The sequence below is a fragment of the Lissotriton helveticus genome, chromosome 7 (genome assembly GCF_964261635.1).
Source record: "Lissotriton helveticus chromosome 7, aLisHel1.1, whole genome shotgun sequence".
NCBI lineage: Eukaryota > Metazoa > Chordata > Amphibia > Caudata > Salamandridae > Lissotriton > Lissotriton helveticus.
In genome coordinates this window covers 1,467,184,904-1,467,193,891 of record NC_136068.1, presented here as the reverse complement: position 1 = coordinate 1,467,193,891, position 8,988 = coordinate 1,467,184,904, and positions in this window count along the sequence as shown.

Below are 8,988 nucleotides of genomic sequence, written 5' to 3'. Positions count from 1 at the left end.
GATGGTAACTGTGAAATGGAAATGCTCGCATACAACCTCACATCCGTCATGTAGTCCAAATGTACACTGTCCCGCATCTAAATCCTGCACCTCCAAAACAGTCAGAATGTACATTGGCCTACCGTTTGCATAAAAACAAGAACAATGCGCAAACATACATGCCAACACAATGTCAACATGCATCTCCCCTTCACATTGCAGAGGGACACACAACACCTCCAGCAGAGCAGACCAGACAACTTACCAGTGATGCCGGAGAGGACCACCACACCTTCGACATCGATGCCCTACAACAGCTCATGGACATCCCACGCAACCCACCACCAGAACCAGGGCAGCCAATCTACCTAGGGGAGAACCCAGCCTCTGCAACAGAACACACAGCATGAGGCATCCACAAGTACGGCAGGCCCACAATACTTCACCGACTCACACATGGCACCTCAATGCCAGGTGTCAGAATGCCAAAAGGAGGTAGGTGAACAGGTGCAGGTGTGACCCGAACCCATGGAAGGTGAACTAGATCACATACATGGATGTCCATTACCCCTCAGGGACCACCTACACCCTACAAAGGAGACCCACACTGCCATAGAGACATATGCAGATGCACATTTCCTGTACAGAACCACGGCCAGGGGCATGCACATATCAGTCACACTCCAACGGTGGCTCTGTGTACGATGGGCCAGTCCACTCCCCTTACGAATTGAGTGGGTGATGATAAAGCTACATGTCCAAACACTAACCCCCTGCCTGCGGTGACATGTCTGCGTCCGCTGTACACAGCACAATGTAATGTCGTAGGGCCCCGGGCCCTCAAGCATACAAGACCACAGGGACACACACAGATATTATGTTGAACTGGCTATGGTCATGTGAGCCCGGCCCCTTTATTGACAGGGCTACATGTACAGTGATGCCTGTGCTGGATATGTGTGGGGAGAGTATGAAGCCAGCCTGCACAGAGTCCTTGGTGCCGGCAACAACTTGCACAGTGGACACCAGTGCATTGGAAACAGAAAACACCTGCATAACAGAGTCAACTGCTAAGTAACATGGAGGGAACCGGAGCAAGTACAGCGGTCACCCAACATACAAACCGAAGTGTCCGGGAGTTTCAGTGCGCTGAGTTTGGGGCAATAGAGCTGAGCGCACACATGTGAACAAAATGTCTAGGACATTCCTGATGCAGCTGCAGGAAGGCTGTCTCACCTGCATCACCTTCACCATCATCGTCCCAGATCTCCCACACTGCCTGAGGTGACATTGCTGCATGAGCATATAACCAAAACAGTAATGGATGATGATTCGTGGTGCACTGAGTTAGTGGCACCTGGAGTGCTGAGCATAGGATCAGGCAGATGATGGCATCCACGACGGGTGTGAGCAACTCCTGGAGGCTGCGGACAGCGCAGGTCCACAGACACATGGCATTGATGATCTCAAGACTATCACCTTGGAGGGGGGAACATCCTTTACAACGAGGATTTTACTCCGCAATGCTTTAACAACGCGTCCGTTACAACGCAAGTCGTAACCACGACTTGCGCTGGAGGGCGCTAGAGGATTAAGAATAGTATATTTACTATTCCAACACCTTCCCTAGTGTCCACGGGGACTGGTGTTAGAATAGTAAATTATACTATTCTCAATCCGCGCCCCCAACGCAAGTCGTGGTAACGACTTGCGTTGTAAGGGACGCATTGTGAAAGCACACGTTGTAATGGAACGCATTGTAATGTCGTACATCCCCTTGGAGGTCATCCAATATCTCAGAAGAAGGGGTCCCAGACCTGACCAGCATAGAATTAGTGGCCTGGATGCACAGCGGCCGGTACAGGCACCCCGCCATGGGACAGTGACTTGTGGTCCACTAAGTTAGGGCCACGCAGACTGAGCGGGTTCTCGTCGAGGTCCAAGGTGAATGTGGCGGAGGGTTGCGGGGGACAGTGGAAGGTGTCCTCCAGCGCATGATACAGAAGTCTGATCTTATCTGGAAACAGCAAATGGAGGAGTGAAAAGCGACAGCCTCGTTTACACCACTAATTCGGTATCAGCTACATGAGGATGAAAACTACCCCCTAGTCCACAGACTCAGACGCCACCAATGTACGACCGGAGAGTGTCGATGAATGTTGGGAAACAGACTTAGTGGCACCGGGGCTGAGGGGGATGCAGTCTGCGATGATGCCGGTACACTGATATGAACTCCGTAATGGCTAAATCAAGACTCTGTGACCTACTGGACCGCAGTGTAGACCGGAGGCAGCGGTGAGCAGGGGCCCACAGCCACATGTCGTGGGCTCACGATGCACAGAGTTAGTGACACCAGGGCAGTTGTCTGTAGTGTTCAATCACCTCCGTAAAGATTATCCTTTTTTCCTCCCAAATGCAATGCATCATACTCTTACGCCTCTCCTTGCATGCAATACTATGTACTCTTCCTTTTAATCATCATATGTCCAGTTACAATTCTGTGACCTACTCAAGCGCAGTATAGGCTGCAGGCAGTACTCCGCGTGGGCCCACAGACATATGTGGTTCGAATGCTATACACAGAATTAGTGGCACCACATTGAAGGGAGTATAGTGATTTAAGCGCAAAATGCCACTTTCTTCGATGAAATACAGCAAAAAATCACACCAATCCACAGGTACTGGCACAATCAGTACAGCTTCCTCACCTTAGCTGCATTTCTGACCAAAACTCTTTGTTTTTGAGGTAAAACGGGCAAGAAAATGACGGAGCTCACTTGGGAGCGAACGTCTTGCATCGTGCGTTCGCACGAGTCCTAGAAACCTTTATTTCTTTATAAAAAATGGTGTGATGTGCTTTAATGAGTGCTTTTACTGTTTCATTGTCAGTGTATATTGCTCAAGTACTTTACACATTGTCTCTTAAGTTACGCTTTCCTGCTCTGTGCCAAGCTACCCTGTCGGAAGCGGTGGTCCCTACTTGGACTGGGGTGCATACCCCTCCCAATTAGAGACCCCGATTCTAACATCCTCCAATTGTCATCAGACCCTCTAATTCCTTTACCACAGAATCTTCCCCTACTGCTAAACTCTCCTTTTCTACCACATATTACTGGAAACTACATCCGGGAGCCAGGAGATTGATAGGGAAGCCCTTCAAAAGTAGGGCTGTTCAAAAGCATTGACAGAAGAGCTTCGGTCATTGAGGAAAGCTTCCACTTTAGCTAGTTATTCCAGTCACTGAAGGAGCTTTAATCATTGAAGTAGTTTTACAGGATACTCTCCATTGTCTTGCTACCCATTTATTAAATATCTAAATATCTTCTGAAGTGAAATTCTACAGAATATTTGTGGTGAGAAACGAGATTGTGACTGCACTCAATATTGATACCTTTACCATGGTGAAGAAGATCAAGTAGAATTCTATTCGAGAATTTATCATGTCATCCCACAAACAATACATTTCATTCTTTTGATTTCCCTTACCTTGGGGATGAATCTATGACATATTGTACTACTTTAGATGACTGTGACTTTGATGGACCTTTTCTTCTTAACATTTCAGGCATAAAGAGAACGATCTATTCATTAGCACCAAAGAAGCAGCTGTAGTCGCTAAACACGTATTGGCTGTTTGTTTGTCATGCTTTGTTTTATGAAGTTCTGAAAATCAATCACAAGATTTATGTCTGATGATGTATATAAAGGACGTTTTTATAAAAAAGGATAACAACAATCATGATTGTGTTGTTTCCACCTCTCAGATATTAAATGATGGGCCGAGTTACTTAAGATATATTTATTTCTCAAGCAAGGACATAAAGGTGAAAAGCAATGCCATAATTAAAAACCTTGCTACTTAATTTTTTTGAAATATCAAGATTTCATTTTGATGATTAGTGAAAACTTCAAACTCAACCTTAATTCGAACACTTTATATGTTGAGCAACATGACCAGATAGACAGTCACTGGTGCATTTTGATAGGCAGTCTTTTTAGTCACCATAGCGATAAGACTGTTGACCTTCAATCAATTTTTCATGGCTTTAACACACAGACATTGAATGGCAGCTTTAATCCAGAAAACCCATCACTCTTTCCTAGCCGAGCAGCATTAGATGACATTTTATATCAGCTCAACCTTTTAAACTCAGCTTATTTATTTATTTATTTCAGAGTTGTATATAGCGCATACTTGACCCAAAGGTGTCAGGTGTTAGAGTGCTTTACACGAGCACCAGTTGCGTTACACAAGGACACATTCATTTTTGTTAGGCACGGGCCAGGGGAGATTAAGGGATTTGCCCAGAATCACAGGATGTTGAGCGTCGTTGCCGAGACACAACCCTGATCCCCAGATTTGAGGTTGACCGCCCTAGCCGTCAGGCCACATCCTCTCCCTTAGCTTAAAAATCCAAATAGTGTTAAGGTTTGATAGCAACCTCTTCTTGTAACATCCACCTTGGCATTCACACAAGGGCATCCATTATCAAAGTCCATTGGAGATCATATTCTGTATGGTCCAATGCAAAGGTACCCTCCGCATACATGAGACAGTGATAATGTCGGTCTATATCAAATATTTTTCACAGAGCTGCAGAGTAGAGATTAAATAAAAGTGTGGAAAGGACACCCCCCTGCTTTGCTCTTGATGTGTATAGATTTGGCATAACACATGTGAACCGTTGTCTGAATGGATGCAAAGCCAGGCCCTTGTGTAAATATGTTGTAACCCACTGAGATACACTGGTTCAGGTCTCCAGGTATTTATCTTATGCCACGAGATGTTCCTGTCAACCTTGTCACAGACACCACGGTAATCATTATAGCAGGTATATGGAGGGACTGTTAGCGTTCCCTAGGTAACTGAAAGCAGTTACTTGCTGAAGAGTTATCCATTTCTTGAAAGAGGCTGTAACTGTCCTGAAGTGCCATTAGGCCCAAAACAAAATGTAGTACCCAGGAAAGAAAGGAGATGGTGCTTCACAGAGGGGAGGTTGTACAGCATAAATGCCTTGCAGTGGCAAAGGAATTATGGGTAAGTCTATTGTATTCTGGGAATTCCTTGGGAGAAGAGATGGGAATTTACCAACACTTGTCCAGCAGCCTTCTTTGCATTTGAGCAAATGTTTAAGATTTAACAGTAACAGCAGTGTACTGGACCCAGAGGGCACCTTCTAGATGAGAGGGGGTAGTGTGTCTATCAAGTATGCTCGATTTCCAGTGAACTTGGCGTGGCATGCGATTCAGAGAAACTTGAATTGGATGCAGGATCTAGGAACACAAAGCCGAGCTGACTGAGTGCAATGTGCTCAGAGACACGTTCATATTGAGATATTCAAGGCGGCCTTCAACTGGATCAAAGATTTCACATGTTCTAGGAAAAGAGACAGGCAGTGATGACTGGAGCACAGTGTTCTGACAGATCAGTTTCTGATCCTGTGGATTTATTCAATTAGGAACTGGATTGGATCTGAGATTAGGTATGTTATGGGGAAGCTGAGCAAAGCTGACTATAGATAATGTTCTGATAATTCCCTTGGATGCATTGAATGAGCTGTAGAGGTGTTGTGCCACTTCAGAGAATGTTTGCACAACATGTGTCTTTTCATATGAACTCTTTGTTTAGATGCACCCAGCGTCAGTGAACTAAATATTAGAAGATTCTAGTCTGTTTAGGAACAGATGTGATGTGTAAGGCATCTTGCTTCTCAATCCATTCGGAGATGACCAATGACACCCTTTCCCTGCCCGCTGAGTCACAGCTTGCTAACCACCCACAACTTATGATCTGTTAATCCCAGTAAACTGGCAAGGGCACGTTGCCTGGTAAACAAACAGTGTTGTGTGCATGCACGGGGGCTAAAATTATCCCATGCCTGCAGCTGCTGTGTAACACTTTACTTGGAGAGCTGAGCATCGCAGCTATAACATATCCCACGCATAAATATCGACAAGGATAACAGCACGTTTTTCGAAACATTTCAGCAGGTTTCATTTGTTTATGTAAATGTCTGTTTGGTCAAATTTAATTGACCCTGTCATCTATCATTTTCACTAATCCACCGGTGTGTGACTTGCAAGACAGACATTAATTACATTTCTTTAATACAATGTTGAAGCGTGATATTATTAGAAATAATGAAAACAAACGTAAATTGGCGTTTGAAGTAAATAGACAGAAAACATGCAGTAAACAAATTACCCCAAAGAGCCGGCCATAGTCCCTCATCCTATGTCTGAAAAAGCACTGGCAAATCCAAAGGCTTTGGCATTGGCTGTCAGCCCTTTTGGCTTTGTTAGTGCACGTTTTGTATTGTCATGACTTTTGCACAACTTTACAGTTGGGGAAGCTGTTGGGCCCCTGACAATCTAAAAAACAAAGCACTGGCACAAAAAATATATTCTTGTTTTCTAAAACTACACACTGCTGTCGCTATTCTTAATACTCAGGCCGAAATATTTTTAGATTTTGAGCCGCGCCCAAATTAAGCTTGAATATGGGAAAATACGTTACAAAAGTTTATTCAGCTATAACCAGGAAGAACCTTCACACAGTATTTCCTCCTTATTATCATGGCCGACTTTAGCACTAGTGGTGCCTAGCCGCCGCAGGTAAGAGCGGTGGGGCTGGCTGGGGGGGATTTCGAGAGATGACCACAAGGGAACATTAAATAAATAATTAATTTCCCTCATGGTCGCCTCTCGAAATCCCCCCCAGCTGCCCCTACCGCCCCACCACTCTCACCTGCTGCAGCCGAGGCTGGTGGCACCCAGTGCAACAGTCTTTATTGGCGCCTCCCTGCCCCCAATGGATTCCCTCTCTACAGATTCTTCACTATCACCCTCCAAAAGTGCCCCCATTTCTCCAAGGCCCTTCTCACACGTATTTAATCTGTTTTATGGACCTACTCATGCCAGTGTAGGGTGTGAAAGCACTTTACATCACACACATATTATACAGAGAGAGTAAATCTGTGTTAGACCTGACATCCTTGGCATGGTATCTCCCTAACCTTTTTGCCTTAACTTCCTGGTTTAGGCTGAACTAGTTTTTGTTGGCCTAAGTACTAAAGTGATTGTGCTCTCTCCTTGAAACATGTTAACATAGGTCTACACCTCATTGACATATATTTGCTTGTAAGTCCCTAGTAAAGGGAACCCTATGTCCCCAGGGACTGTACATTAAATTCGACCAGTGTGCCACCCACCAAGGTAGCACTGCAAAACATGTCTCAGGCCTACCTCTGCAGCCTGTAGTGCAGTTTTGAACTGCCATTCATACAAGGCCAAAAAAACCTTTTGCCAAGCCTAAACCTTCCATTTTAAAACATATAAATCACCCCTAGTGTAGGCCTTAACCACTCCTAGGGCAGGGTGCATAGTATTTAAAAATAGGACATGTGTGTTTCAGTCTTATGCACCCTGGCAGTTACTCTGGTAAGGCCTATATCTCCCATAGACCAACACTATGTTAGCTTATTGCATTTATTAAGTGTCCACTTCAGAGGTATTTTGACAACATATGGAGTTGTAAATATCGGGAGACAGAAATATTGGAAAAAAATAGTGTGACGAAAATATTGTGGTGCAGAAATACTGTTGCCAATAATATAGCTTTCTTCAGGTAAGTAATATAGGGCCAGATGTAGGTATCCAAATACTGGTCGGTAACGGCCGAAAATGCCGATTTTCAGCTGTAACCGACCTGTATTTGGATACTGAGATGTAGGGCATGAAAAAATACAGATTCAGTAATTTTACCGAATCGGTAATTTTACCGAATCGGTAAAATTACCGATTCGGTAAAATTACCGAATCTGTATTTTGAAATGTAGGTAGCACTGTAAACAGTGCTACAGGGCTTTAAGGATTCGTTATTTACCACCAACTATTAGTCGGTGGTAAATAACGAATTCCTTTGTAAATGCAAATATGCGCATTTACACCTATGCCATGTGGCACACATACCTAAGGGCACCATGCCCTAAGGGCATGTATGTGTGCCACATGGCACACAAGCACTAATCAGGGGTTCAAACGGGTGGCAAAGTGACACCCTGCCACCCTTGACTATTTCACAATTTTACAGAATCGGTATTTACTGATTCGGTAATTGACATTCATTCCTATGGGCCTCAAGGCAATTAACAAATTGGTAAATACTGAATCTTAACGATTCGGTAAAAAATACCGAATAATTACCTACATAGGTTTTACCGATCCTAAAATACCGAATCGGTAAAATTCGGTATTTTAGAATCGGTAAAACCTTTTTACCTACATCTAGCCCATAGTTGTTAACTATATTGTTGTGGTCTTTTTTTTAACACATTTTCTGGATTTTCTTAACATGCTACACATCACAGCATAGCAGATAGAATCACCCCTCCAATATTGTCCTTACTCCTGTGCTGCTCATAGCCGCAATGGTGTCAGTCAGCTTGGTCCTCAGGTTCCTACATTGTGACTGTGAGTCTACACCCACTTCCTCCTTCCCTGTGAGTCATGGACACAGGTGTGTCTGAATCCATTCTGGTGTATTCAATGTGGTGGGTCAGTAGGGTGGGACATCTTTCCCTAGTGGTGTCTCTCATCAGTAATCAATTATCATTCTGTGCCCATGCTTGTATACTTGCATCCTCCTGTGTCCCAGCCCAGCCACCCCTTGCAAATTATAGGCCTCAAGTATCAACGTTCCTCTTGATAGCTCTAGTAGTCTCTAGGATGAATGTGTGGCGTCCGGTGTTGATAATTCCCCTGGTGTATCTGTCCCTGTGGCATCTGCTGGGTGTTTCGGGGTATTTAATAATGTTTCCCAGGCCATGGCTTTGTCTAGTGGTCTTATCCCTCATTTGGCCTCTATGATCTGTACTGTTCCCTCACAGTCTGCCCACTTCTCTAGTTCTTGTTGCCATGCCACCAAGCGGGAAGCCAAACAAGGATTTTCAGTTTCTCGTTATTTTCCTTTTTGCTAGAATGATGGCTAAGTCCTGGAATTTACTGGTC